The sequence below is a fragment of the Erpetoichthys calabaricus genome, chromosome 1 (assembly GCF_900747795.2).
Source record: "Erpetoichthys calabaricus chromosome 1, fErpCal1.3, whole genome shotgun sequence".
Taxonomy (NCBI): domain Eukaryota; kingdom Metazoa; phylum Chordata; class Cladistia; order Polypteriformes; family Polypteridae; genus Erpetoichthys; species Erpetoichthys calabaricus.
Genome location: NC_041394.2, coordinates 328,631,108 through 328,646,191, shown reverse-complemented (window position 1 = coordinate 328,646,191; position 15,084 = coordinate 328,631,108). Strand labels below are relative to the sequence as shown.

The following is a 15,084-nucleotide window of genomic DNA, read 5'->3' as shown; positions in this document are numbered from 1 at the left end:
CCTGAGGCCGGTTACACATGTTAACTTTCACACTATTGAGCACGTAATGCACGGTTTAAAACCATGTGCCCTCCATGTCTTACACATGGCAAGGCAGGTTACTAGCAGAGATTACTCTTATAGTCAGAGGGGCAAGAAGTGGTTAGAATATACCAATTCAACTTGAGAGAGTTAGAAGAATGACAGATGATGTAATAACACATAGGCAAACATTTAAAATAACTGAAATAACAAACAAATGGCTCTTACAGTGGTAGAAAGGTTTCACAAAGCTTTCATTTATACTTCCTATGGTTGTGCAGTTTTATACACAATTTACATAACATTTCTATTATTATTAAGTTATTAAGCAGTTCGCATACATTTGCAACCCGAGATTTTTCTTCTTTTTTTGGATATAACAAAGACATATGCTTTGCATTTGCCATTCCTACAGATTGCACATCACAAACATTAACAGTGCTATCTTTTTTTCGTGTCTGCCGTTTCTATAGGAGGGTGACAATGAGTTAAATTCCAATGGAAGTTTTTCAAATGTTGACAAGCAATAAGCAAAAGGTATCACTGAAAACCACAGAAAACAAAAACATCAACAAAAAAAACCAGTACGAGGAAAGTTCGAAGAAAGAATTTTTTTTTCAATGTTTCTGTTTGGGGATCGTTGTGCAAACGTGCACATCTGAGCTGCGACCACAGATCTAACTGCTCTGTGGATGATTCATTCAGGCATTTCAAGGTCACCTCGTTGTAATGAAAGCATCTGCTGAATGCACTTCGTAGTAACGCGATTTCTATAGACTCGTGTCATATGGGGAAACTGTCGGGACCGTAACAATACTTTGTTGTAATACTCTCTCACCTCGGTCTCTCTCCTCTCTCTGCGCCACTGCAAAGCCTCGCCCACCAAGCGTTCTGAAAAGTCTGAGTGAGTCTCCGTTGCCGGCAGTTCTCTCCCGGCCTGGCTGTCAGACGGCTGCGGCCCGGGGGTTGGGGACCCCTGATATACAGCATATTCAAAATATGATATATTCAGATCATGACCACAGTTATTCAACTGGCCATTTTCTAGTAGACTAAAATAACAAAGAGATTGATTTTTGTGGGCCATAATGTAATATTAAAGGTGCCCCTATGGTTGACTATTTCTGCCTTGTGGCTTGGGAAATTAATGGACCCTGAATTGTGCAAAATGCCCTACGAAAGCACATCTTGGTTCTGAACCCCATGCCTGATCATTGCCCTTTTGAAGTTTGTCTGATCTCCTAGTATCTGTTCCTGCTTTCCTGTCACATTCCATATATTATAATTCTAGTTGGAATGGTGTTCGTATATTATGTGGGTGAACCCCGTGATGGACTCATGTCACGTCCAAGGTCAGCTCCTGTCTTGTAGCCAAAGCTGCTGAGATAGGCTCTGGCCCACAACACACCAGATAAAGAGGCTTTGACAATGGTATAGTATCGTAATGGTAGCGACTTCTGTATCAGCAGTGGTTCATACCAGTGCTGAACGAGCAGCAACGTGAGTTGGCATTCAGTATCCAAATAAACAGCTTAAGGTGCTGCCACTTCAGCACTGGCACAAGAGTACATGTTGGCACACAAACTTTATGAAATACTAGGACAGCCTTCTCCTCCACCACATTGGGAAGGGCACAACAGCAGAGATGTTGACCAATGTGCTATCAGGTAGCAAAGTGGGGAGGCTGATGCTGCACTTCTGGGCGATGATCTGACCATCACACGTGGACAGATGAACCTCCTTGTGTGTGCAGGTGTAACGGTTCCCTGGTTGTCTTCCTTCCTGAACTAATAATGCAAGTGGTGTTCCAGGTTCCAGATACAGCCTTTATGACTTGGCATCAACAACTGAGAGGAGCCCAGCAGGATCTCCACAGCACCCTGCATTTTGCTGAGCTGGACTACAAATCTTGTACTTATCCCACTAATGACACCAGTGTAGTGTTTCATGCCTCTGACCCAATGGATTCTCACTATTTCCATCGCTCTTTTAGGTATCTCACAATCTTTAGAAGGACAACTTGCTTCCTTTATAATGAGAAATGTTTCATCAGTTTTACAAGTTTAATGAATTGTCACATCTTCTAGCGAGGTACAGCATGTTCAGGTACTGTGGCATTTTGGGTACCACTGAGAACCAGCTAATTCAGACACCACTTTAATGCTGAACAGGTTTCATCTAGTTACAACCAGATGGAGTAGAAAAAGAAGGAGGGGACTGGACTGGACATGTGTGTAAATGAAACTGTGAGCACATTATAATTAAAACTTAATCCAGACATTGAAATGCAGACTGAGTTCATGGACACTGCTGCCCATGGAGATCATTAATTACTATTATTTGAATAATAAATCATTCTGACTCCATAATGCTGGTGACTTCAAACAAGGAAACAAACTTCTATTGGCATATTTCCATTCGAGGGCACAACAAACTGGACCTCATTGCCACCTATAAGCCTGTTATTATCTAAGCCAGAAGTTCTTACGTGTGTTTTGTTTTGGGTCAGTGGTTGTTGTTTTTGTTATTATATATACTGTGGCATGAAAACATTTGGGCGCCATTGCTTAAAACGTGTGTTACAGTGAATAGTTTATGTGAGCAAAAGATGAACTGATCACCAAAAGGCATGAAGTTAAAGATAACACATTTATTTAATATTTTACATACAAAATACCAAAAAAATGAAAAGGGCCTGCAGCATAAGTTTGCCACCTGACATGGTCAGTACTTAGTAAGACCCCCTTTGTTAAGTATCACAGCTTGTAAATGTTTTTTGTAGCCCAGTTCTTACATCGTGTATTCTCGCCCAGGCTTCTAATTCTGCGAGATTCTTGGGCCGTCTTGCATGTGCTGCTCTTTTGAGATCTGTCCACAGATTTTCAATGATGTTTAGGTCGGGGGACTGTGATAGCCACGGCAAAACCGTCACCTTGTGCCTTTGGGGTACTCCAGTATAGATGTTGAGGTGTGCTTCAGATCATTATCTTGTTGTAGAACTCACCCTCGTTTTAACTTTTTTTACAGATTGTGAGATGTTTGCTTCCACAATTAGCTGGTATTTACTTGAATCCATTCTTCCCTCTACTACTGACATGTTCCCTGTGCCACTGGCTGCAGCACAAGCCCAAAGCCTGATCAATCCACCACCATGTTTAAGAGTTGGAGACACGTTCTTTTCCAGGAATTCTGCCCCCCATTTCTTCTCCAAACACACCTTTGCACATTGTCGCCAAAAAGTTCTTGTTTCCATAATGCGTCAGGCTTGTTTAGATGTTCATTTGCAAAACTTCAGGCACTGAATTTTATGGTGAGGACACAGGAAAGGTTTTCTTCTGCCGACTCTACCATGAGGGTCATATTTGTTCAGGTATCACTGCACAGTTGAACAGCAGACCAGCACTGCAGAGTCTGCTGAATCTTCCTGAAGGTCTTTTACAGTCAAATGGGGGTCTTTATTTGCCTTTCTTGCAATCCAGTTTTTAGTCGTTTCAAAAAGTTTTCTTGGTCTTCCAGAACTCAACTTGACCTTCACCATTCCTGTTAACTGCCATTTCTTAATAACATTATGAACTGTGGGAACAGCTACCAGAAAACGCTTTGCTATCATCTTGTCACCTTCTGTTACTTTGTGAGCATCAGTTCTTTTATTTTTCAGAATGCTAGGCAGCTGCTTAGAGGAGCCCATGGAACGTCTGAGAAGTCCGCACATTAATACAGCTTTGCAGTTTGCATCGCCTGGGATGTGCTAAAGACTGTGAACAAGCCAAAGTCTTGATGAGCTAATGAAAGTCCGAGACCACCTTGGGAAAAGATATCCGAGACTTCAGATATCTTGGGGTGCCCAAACCTTTGCATGGTGCTCCTTTCCTTTTTCAACTGTACAATTGTTCAAAACCAAAACAATGCACAATAATCTTGCATACAATGCTGAAAAGAAATGCGTCATCTTTAACTTTATACCTTTTGGTGATCAGTTCATCTTCTGCTCACATAACTAGTCACAGTAACAGACATTTTAAGCAAAGGGGGCCTAAACGTGTTCATGCCACTGTGTTTAGATTTGATCTCTTGTAAAGTTTTTAGATCATTTGTTAACCTGCTATTGTAAATGTATTAGTTATTACATCTTTTCCCTTGTGGCAATCAACTGTTGTTACCAGTCCTACTACAGTTGCTGAACAAACAGGCGCTGGCCTAATGTTACTCGATTATGTTTAACTCTTTTATAAAAGTGTCTGCTCAGCAAATAAATGGAAAAGTAACTGAATACCAGCTGTGGGCTACTGCAGACTGGATAAAGTGTCATCTTCACAGTACAAACTGACACTGGTAAGCTGTGTTTGAAGCTGCTGTGCTGTGAGGCCCCTATCATGCAAGCTGGTGACCCTCAGAAGCCTTGGTAGACATTATCTGAGACCACAGATATCCTGGGGTGCCCAAACTTTTGCATGGTACTCTTTTCACTGTACAGTTGTAGAAAGCAAAAACAATACACTAATGTTGCATTAAATGCTGAAAAGAACTGTCATTTTTCTGCCTTTTGGTGATCAGTACATCTTCTGCTCACATAACTAGTCACAGTAACCGGCATTTTAAGCAAAGGGGGCCTAAACTTTTGCATGCCACTGTGTACAGATTTGATCTCTTGTAAAGTTTTTAATTTCCCCTCGGAGACAAATAAGGTATTATCTAGGTACAGTATACATGCGGCTGCTAAGTGATGAAGTCATCTCCAAGTTGATGCAAGAGTTAGTGTTGTTGCATTATATTAACAACTGAAATGTTCACAAATTCTATGGCCATCATATTTAAATGACAATCAAAATGTAGAATACTTTGTCACTTTACTTCTAGCATCCACCCAGTTTTCTGAACTTATTGGAGAAGAACAAATAATGCAACCATTATAGCATCAATGTGTTAATGATTATTTTTGGACATTAACATAAGCACAGGATGAAATGGAATAGAAGGAACAACAAACATGAAGTTCCTCAAAATGGAAATTGGGTATTATTTAAAATTTAGATTGAGGAAGGAACAGGGAGCACTCATTTAGCGTTGTGGCTTTGCTCTCTGGGACTCTGTCCTGTGACACCTTTGTAAAGCCCCCTCGGAGGTTAAATTCCAAGAACTCTTCATCAGTTTAATCCTTGAACTCTAATGGGGTCTTCAGACCCAAGGGACTGTTACTGTGCTCCCATATGTCATCAGTTCCTCGTTACTTGTGTTGATGCTTCCAGCTTAGCCTCCTTGCTGTGTTTGTATCTTTCACGATCCTATTATATCTTTTAATAGCTGCACTGGAATTAAAAACAAGCTGAGGATGGTTCCAGCCTTAAGTCCATAGCTACTGAGATAGACTCCAGTCCACTGTGACCTAGTAATGGATAAAGTGGGTTTAGTGATTGATGTTGTAACGTGTGAGTCGCTGCCTTGCACCCAAAAGATGAGGCTGTGGCTAAGGAGTTCAGGAAAACCTATTTTATTCAACTTGAAACTGGAACATCAAGGTGTTGTACTGCAGCGGGAGCTACTACTCTACTACACACAGACACAGCAAACGGGCAGGGCCGGGTCAGTGGCCAAGTTATAATGTTCCCCGCATCTGCAATCGCCTTACGCGAGGAGGGTGCTGCGATCCTGCAATTGCCTTGTCGACGGACAAGCAGCCCTCGAAAGACGCGTTTCGGGGGTGTCAAGAGTTAAAAAAATCTCCTAATGTGTATATATTTTGTTTTGCAAATTATAATCAAATATTATCATCAATAGAGGACATTATAGTAAATAATGATCAATTATTTAAATACAATGGAAAAAGAATAGTGAACAATGAAAGCACAGGCAAAACATAATTAAGAATTGAACAGAATTAAACAGTTTTGGGACCCCTCCGCATTGTGTAGAGGAAATAAACAAATGAACAGAAAAGTGACAGGAACATCTTTACTTATATGGAAAGTCTAACTATTTAAAAGTTACACGCATTCTTCCACTTTTAGAACCATGGGCTAAACCGTATGCGTACCACTGGTGTTATGTTCCCAGACAACGCCGTTATTCGTTTTATTCATCTCGGTATACACGCAGTCACTCGCTAGTCCCGACGTCGTGCACGATCCTCCAGTCACTTACCGGTACAAGGCAGACCTTCTTACACTCGAGCTCTAAACGTCCTGACACACACACTGTTCTTTATGCCCTCCGGGAGAGTTGACGCCCCCAAGAGATACTAATAGCCAAATCTGCATACAAGACGCCAGTCGCTTTCTGCTTCCACCCAATCATGCGACCTAAGACTCAAAGGCTCCGCCTACTGTAGCTCTACTTTGTATGTCTCAGACTGACACTCGCAAGTGCTGCTGCAGGGAGTACAGCCACTAAGAGCGTGGTTGTTGAAATTATCAATTTGAATTTGTAGGATGATTTTTTAAAAGTATATGTTAATAATTTCAAACGTACTATTTCTCCTATTGTGTTGAAAAGCGATATTATTTAATATATACATTAGGCTGATTCTTCAACCTGATAAAAAAAGCTGGCAGGGCTTTCACTGCAGTCTTCAACGAGTTCCTGGTTCCCACGGTTCAGTTGCAGTGTGCTGTAAGTTCGCGATTATCTCGTTCTGATCTGCTCTTTGTACATGTTTGTGTTAACAAAACAAATGTTAGGGTTTAGCCAGGCCGTGCTCTAGCTGCCTTAGGCAAAAGTGAAAATGTCGCGCCCAAGCGCTCTATGGAGTCTCGAAGAGAACTCCTATACGTGTAATTGCATAGCGGTGGAATGTGACATCACATTTTGAGGTTTCGCGCGAGTCCTATAGAGATGTCCGATCGATCATCAGTATTGCTAGTGTCTCCTTGTCGTCACGGGCCCCCAGAACGATCCATCGATATACCCCCTCCCCCATCGTTGCGGTTTTAGGCGACAGCCTTGTGTGTCTATATGGTACAGCAGGCCTTTTGTTTAGGGCCGTTACAATGTGACTTACAGGTGCGGAGTAGCAACGAATCAAGACCAAGGCTAAATGCAGTTGCAGTGAGCTTCTAGGAGTCGGAGAAAAAGAACACCGTACGCCACTTTCACACTTCCGGGTTCATAAACTCGGAAACGTCTGTTCGCTTGCTGGGCTCAGGAATATCCGGTTATATCACAACAATGGCTGAAACCAAGTCGAAGAGTTTCTGTAGTGTGCCTTTTTGTACAACCTCGAAACAAAAACAGCCATATCTGAGCTTTCACGACATCCCAGTTGATAAAGACGAAAAGAAGAAATGGACGCGCGCAATAAGACGCGAAGAAGGTTCGGCGTTTCGTGTTAATCGAGGTAGCTCATTTGTATGCAGTCTGCATTTCACTGAAAACGACTACCTTCCAACAGTGCATCGTAAGCGACTCAAAAGTGGCGCGGTCCCATCTCGCTTTAAGTGGAACAGCTGGGGAGGACGACTTTCTGTGTATGGCCGCGCAGAGAGCCGCCTGGGAGATGATTTTCGGCGTGTTGATTCCGATGTGTCACTTGAAACTCAAGAGATTAACACAGAAAAAGTGTGCGACATTGATATGTTGACAGACCACAATTATGCGCGTCCTCCTTCATCAGGTATGCTTACGTGTTATAATATGATTTTTAATGTAATCTTTATTACAACTCCACTGCACCACTTACGTGACTATCAAAGGACCACCATTCGAGCCAGTGTCAGCAGTTAGTACATGGGGAAGATGATGGAGCTGTCTGCATTTTTATTTTTAAAAATGCTAAAATGTACACACAGGAAATGCAAAGCGACCAAGCGTTCTACCTGCAGCACATGTGCCTAACTGTATAGGCTTATCAATCAGTAAAGTGACCCACAGGTGACCAGAGAAGTGTTTCACACTGTAAGGCATAGAAAGAAATGTTTCTTGTAATAATGTAAATGGTTGATGATGTTGATGAAACAACATGGACCTTCTGAACAAAAGTTTATGGAAAAACAAAAACAATATGACACTACAGTCAGTCCTCTAGCCATCATAGTATGTTTGTATTATCAAGCAAAATAAGACTACCCTTACTGTGTAGCAAGTTGTCATATCTTTAAATATAAGCAGAATCTACTGTCACTAATAGCTTGAAGGCAATGCCATAAATACAGAAACACTTTGCTTTGGCGGGGAGATAACCAGTACTGAAACGTTCAGTATAGAGATGTGCAACCACAGTGAATAAATATCAAAACCTGAATGGCTAACAGAACAAAGAAGTATATAAGGTATCTACAACCACAGTGAATAAATGTCAACCGACCACCGTATAACAGAATGTAAGCTTAGGTTAGCAAACTGCAAGATTGGAACCTGTAGGGAATGTGGTCCCTCTCTTTTCCTCATTGACCTGTGACACCTGCATCTTACCATGACCTTCATATTATCACGTTTGATATTAATCGCGTACAAAGAACAAAAGAAAGTTAAAATTGCTCCATTCATGAATCAGCATGGCATATGATGCTAGCTACCACAATAGCATTAACAAGACAGCAGTTGAAAAGTTAGAGAGAGGTTGGGAGCATGTGCTGATTACTGCGTGTTGTCACACCCACCACACGTCAAACCACCCGGACTGAGATCCGAGTGCAGCTGTGCAACGGGTGACACCTCAGCAACACACTGAACAATACAATTTTTTTTTTTTTACAGTGGCTGGTGTGCCAATCATGCCACCAACCCCGAAATCTTCTCTGCAAGTTGGAGGACCAGCATGCAGGGCTGGATGCAGATTAACATCATACCCAGGATGGAGCATTTGCAGGTTAAGGGCCTTGCTCAGGGGCCCAAAGGAGTGGAGTCACTTCTGGCATTTATGGGATTCGAACTGGCAACCTTCCGATTGCCAGCACAGGACCCTAGCTTCAGAGGCACCACTCCATTTTCATGAAAATGTGTACCCCTTTTCAAGCTTTTTTTTTTAGATGGCATGTTGTGCTCCAATAATTGTGTAACATGGTCAGTTTGGGAAGATTTTTTAGAGGGCAGCTGAACAACAATCCTGATTACTCCATTGTGTTTGCCGACCACTACTCAAAGGAAAATTGATTATCTTAGCAAGAAATGGGTAAGACGTCCTCATAGATATAGTCATATGGAAAAGTTTGGGAACCCCTCTCATCCTGCATAATAATTTACTCTACTTTCAACAAAAAAAGATAACAGTGGTATGTCTTTCATTTCCTAGGAACATCTGAGTACTGGGGTGTTTACCGAACAAAGATTTTTAGTGAAGCAGTATTTAGTTGTATGAAATTAAATCAAAAGTGAAAAACTGGCTCTGCAAAAATGTGGGTCCCCTTGTAATTTTGTTGATTTGAATGCATGTAACTGCTCAATGCTGATTACTGGCAACACCAGAGTGGTTGGATTAGCTCATTAAGCCTTGAACTTCACAGACAGGTGTGTCCAATCATGAGATATAAAGGTATTTAAGGTGGTCAACTGCAAGTTATGCTTCCCTTTGACTCTCCTCTGAAGAGTGACAGCATGGGATCCTTAAAGCAACTCTCAAAAGATCTGAAAACAAAGATTGTTCAGTCTTATTGTTTAGGGGAAGGCTACAAAAAGCTATCTCAGAGGTTTAAACTGTCAGTTTCAACTGTAAGGAATGGAATCAGGAAATAGAAGGCCACAGGCACAGTTGCTGTTAAACCCAGCAGGTCTGGCAGGCCAAGAAAAATACAGGAGCAGCATATGCGCAGGATTGTGAGAATGGTTACAGACAACCCACAGATCACCTCCAAAGACCTGCAAGAACATCTTGCTGCAGGTGGTGTATCTGTACATTGTTCTACAATTCAGCGCAATTTGCACAAAGAACATCTGTATGGCAGGGTGATGAGAAAGAAGGCCTTTCTGCACTCACGCCACAAACAGAGTTGCTTGTTGTATGCAAATGCTCATTTAGACAAGCCAGATTCTTTTTGGAACAAAGTGCTTTGGACCGATGAGACAAAAATGGAGTTATTTAGTCATAAACAAAGCGCTTTGCATGGCGGAAGAACACCTAATTTCCAAGAAATACACCTGCTACCTACTGTCAACTTTGGTGGAGGTTCCATCATGCTGAGGGGCTGTGTGGCTAGTTCATGGACTGGGGCCATTGTTAAAGTCGAGGGTCAGATGAATTCAGCCCAATATCAAGATATTCTTCAGGATAATGTTCAAGCATCAGTCACAAAGTTGAAGTTACCCAGGGGTTGGATATTCCAACAAGACAATGACCCAAAACACAGTTTGAAATCTACAAAGGCATTCATGCAGAGGGAGAAGTAGAATGTTCTGGAATGGCTGTCATAATCCCCTGACTTGAATATCACCGAAAATCTATGGGATGATTTGAATCAGGCTGTCCATGCTCGGCAGCCATCAAATTTAACTGAACTGGAGAGATTTTGTATGGTAGAATGGTAAAAAATACCTCCATCCAGAATCCAGACACTCAAAGACTATAGGAGGCGTCTAGAGGCTGTTATACGGTGCATCCGGAAAGTATTAACAGCGCATCACTTTTTCCACATTTTGTTATGTTACAGCCTTATTCCACAATGGATTAAATACATTTTTTTTCCTCCGAATTCTACACACAACACCCCATAATGACAACGTGAAAAAAGTATGAGATTTTTGCAAATTTATTAAAAATAAAAAAATTGAGAAAGCACATGTACAGAAGTATTCACAGCCTTTGCCATGAAGCTCAAAATTTAGCTCAGGTGCATCCTGTTTCCCCTGATCATCCTTGAGATGTTTCTGCAGCTTCATTGGAGTCCACCTGTGGTAAATTCAGTTTACTGGACATGATTTGGAAAGGCACACACCTGTCTATATAAGGTCCCACAGTTGACAGTTCATGTCAAAGCACAAACCAAGCATGAAGTCAAAGGAATTGTCTGTAGACCTCTGAGACAGGATTGCCTCGAGGCATAAAAGGCTACAGAAACATTTCTGCTGCTTTGAAGGTCCCAATGAGCACAGTGGCCTCCATCATCCGTAAGTGGAAGAAGTTCGAAACCACCAGGACTCTTCCTAGAGCTGGCCAGCCATCTAAACTGAGCGATCGGGGGAGAAGGGCCTTAGTCAGGGAGGTGACCAAGAACCAGATGGTCACTCTGTCAGAGCTCCAGAGGTCCTCTGTGGAGAGAGAAGAACCTTCCAGAAGGACAACCATCTCTGCAGCAATCCACCAATCAGGCCCGTATGGTAGAGTGACCAGATGGAAGCCACTCCTTAGTAAAAGGCACATGGCAGCCCGCCTGGAGTTTGCCAAAAGGCACCTGAAGGACTCTCAGACCATGAGAAAGAAAATTCCCTGGTCTGATGAAACAAAGATTGAACTCTTTGGTGTGAACACCAGGTGTCATGTTTGGAGGAAACCAGGCACCGCTCATCACCAGGCCAATACCAACCCTACAGTGAAGCATGGTGGTGGCAGCATCATGCTGTGGGGATGTTTTTCAGCGGCAGGGACTGGGAGACTAGTCAGGATAAAGGGAATGATGACTGCAGCAATGTACAGAGACATCCTGGATGAAAACCTGCTCCAGAGCGCTCTTGACCTCAGACTGGGGCGTCAGTTCATCTTTCAGCAGGACAACGACCCTAAGCGCACAGCCAAGATATCAAAGGAGTGGCTTCAGGACAACTCTGTGAATGTCCTTGAGTGGCCCAGCCAGAGCCCAGACTTGAATCCGATTGAACATCTCTGGAGAGATCTTAAAATGGCTGTGCACTGACGCTTCCCATCAAACCTGATGGAGCTTGAGAGGTGCTGCAGAGAGGAATGGGCAAAACTGGCCAAGGATAGGTGTGCCAAGCTTGTGGCATCATATTCAAAAAGACTTGAGGCTGTAATTGCTGCCAAAGGTGCATCGACAAAGTATTGAGCAAAGGCTGTGAATACTTATGTACATGGGATTTCTCAGTTTTTTTATTTTTAATAAATTTGCAAAAACCTCAAGTAAACTTTTTTCATGTTGTCATTATGGGGTGTTGTGTGTAGAATTCGGAGGAAAAAAATGAATTTAATCCATTTTGGAATAAGGCTGTAACATAACAAAATGTGGAAAAAGTGATGCGCTGTATTTGCTAAAGGAGGCTCAACTAAGTATTGATGTCATATCTCTGTTGGGGTGCCCAAATTTATGCATCTGTCTAATTTTGTTATGATGCATATTTTCTGTTACTCCAATAAACTTAATGTCACTGCTGAAATACTACTGTTTCCATAAGGCATGTCATACTTTAAAAGGAAGTTGCTACTTTCAAAGCTCAGCCAATGATACACAAAAATCCAAAGAATTAAGAGGGGTTCCCAAACTTTTTCATATGACTGTACCTGTGAAAATTGCCTGTCCTGTACTAATGTAGACCACCAGTTTAAACAGTGGGTCATGTCAGAAAATGCATTCTGCATGCATCAAACATACTGTTCCGAGTATGAAAAACACAAATATGTGATTAAAAATTTGGAATTCACATTTTATATTTGTATTTGGACTATAGTATAGCATGATACTGAAATAAGTCTAACTCACTACCATAGGAAAAGACAAGCGCTGCATGGAAATATTTATATTGTGTTATATAAGAAATTGAAAAATGCAGATCAACATACATCTACCCATTATTAATCTTCAGTAAGAAGAGGCAGAGTCTGTGTCTCTAATTGAGTGGGGCTCGGCCGCCACTTGGGACAGTGCACATGCTGTATTCTTTTGGAGTATTGCAGAGGTATCAAGTCAATTCAGATTTTATCTATTAGATACAATTACACACATTGTACAAATTGCAGAAAAATGCTTACTTACAGAAGCTGAAGAAAAATAAAAATATAAAATGAAAAAACACATTAGATCTGGCTTTGCACGTGTTCACTAGATCTGCTATGAGGGCTCTCACAATATGTGGTATATAGCACCTGCCCTCTGCTGTGAAGTTAGTGCTCTGATGAGGCATTTATGAATATTATAAAGACTATGGCTATATTTTATATGCTTTGGTGACTTTTGGATTAATTCAGCTTAAAGGAAAAGCTGGCTGCATAATGACTGACAAGTATCAATTCTTCTGTTACTTGTATTTTCCTAGTAATTGGGAAATGAGTTAGAGACACTAATATGCTTCATATATGGTTGTACTAACGTTTACCGTTCGTCATTGGTTTCTATATACTGTACGTTCCATAGATTTCATGACCTTTTCAGACATTTGACATGAATACCATTTACAATAACAACTGCAATACTCATTTGAGCCTAATGCAGCTTAACAGTTACAATTATTTTTCATTACGTTTACATGAGGATATACTCTTTCCCTATGCTTTGTCCTTTAAATGGAGAAGAATGTGGAGCTGCAAGTCATTCATTGGTGTCCCGCTGCTGTTAACGGGCAACTGGACAGCCAGCTGAGCAAACTGAGGAGACACACAAAGCCAAAACAAGACTAGCTGCAGATTATTTAAAGTTGGTATCTATTGGTCACAGAGAAAGCACCTGAAGATCGTCTCCTCTTAGTACTGTACTCCGTATTCTGGTCTTGATCGGCTAGGGTGTATATTTTCAACTACACTGCAAATGATTGTCCTGATGTCAATGATTAATATGCCCTTCTGTCTAGTTGACTTACAGCTTATTGCACTAACATCTTTAATCCTGAATGTGTTAGAAATTCTTATTAAAGACTCACTTTGCTGCTCCATTTCCGGCACCATCAACTGCTGCAGTTTGTTAGCTGAAGATGCCCCCTTTCAAGTTCTACACACATCCTCACCCACATGGACAGCAAAACAGAAACAATGGGAGGTTGCTATTTATATATTATAGCTCAACTTTCAACACCATAGTTCCCCAACTAAATAATCCATCCATCCATTTTCCAACCCTCTGAATCCGAACACAGGGTCACGGGGGTCTGCTGGAGCCAATCCCAGCCAACACAGGGCACAAGGCAGGAACCAATCCTGGGCAGGGTGCCAACCCACTGCAGGACACACACACACAAACACTCCAAGCACACACTAGGGCCAATTTAGAATCGCCAATCCACCTAACCTGCATGTCTTTGGACTGTGGGAGGAAACCGGAGCGCCCGGAGGAAACCCACGCAGACACGGGGAGAACACGCAAACTCCATGCAGGGCGGACCCGGGAAGTGAACCCAGGTCTCCCAACTGCGAGGCAGCAGCGCTACCCACTGTGCCACCCCAACTAAATAATGTGTAACTTAAAACATGGCTCTAATAGTGGGTGTCAGAGGTGGGAAAAGTGAGATGCTTAGTCTCCACACTATTATCCTCAATGCAGGTGCCCCTCAAGGATGTCTACAGAGCCCCTTGCTGTATTCCCTTTATACCTATGACTGTATAGATAAACACTCCATCTCCATTGTGAAGTTTACTGAAGTCACAATAGTGATAGGTCTTGCCTTAGCAATGATGAGATGGCCTCTCTGGAGGAGGTGGAGAACCTGGCACCATAGTACCAAGCAAACAGCCTTCAACTGAACATTAGCAAAACTAAGCAGCTGGTTGTGGATTTCAAGAGGAGGCAGCAGTGATTTCTTCACACTAGTACATATCAATGGGGCAAAAGTGGAAAGGATGAGCAGTTTCAGGTACCTTGGAGTTTATATCTCTGAGGAATTTAAATGGACTCAGCATATCCAAAATCATGTCAAAAAGGAAGGCAGAATATCATCTGTTTCATCTAAGCAATGGGAGAAACTCGGGTTCTCCCCAGTGGTCCTAACATCTTTCCACTGTAACACACATTTTAACACTGGGCATCACAGACTGGTTTGGCAACTGGCCTGTCCAATACTGCAAAGCACAACAAAGAGTGTGAGCAGTGGAGTGAGGCACACCATAAGATCTGACATCTAGCCTTACCCCACCTTAAGTCCACCCAACATCCAGCCTTACCCCACCTTAAGTCTTTTATACCAAAAGGTGGGGGGCAAGAGCTATCAGCACCATCAAGAACAGATCCCAGTTCAGTGCTGAACTATTCCTCCTACTGAAAT

General features: G+C 42.1%; 1 protein-coding gene across 1 annotated transcript in view; it reads left to right on the top strand.

Moving 5' to 3' along the window:
- The window catches only part of LOC114665934 (NACHT, LRR and PYD domains-containing protein 3-like), a 578,897-nt gene that overhangs the window by 486,269 nt on the left and 77,544 nt on the right, over positions 1–15,084 (top strand). The window lies entirely within an intron of this gene.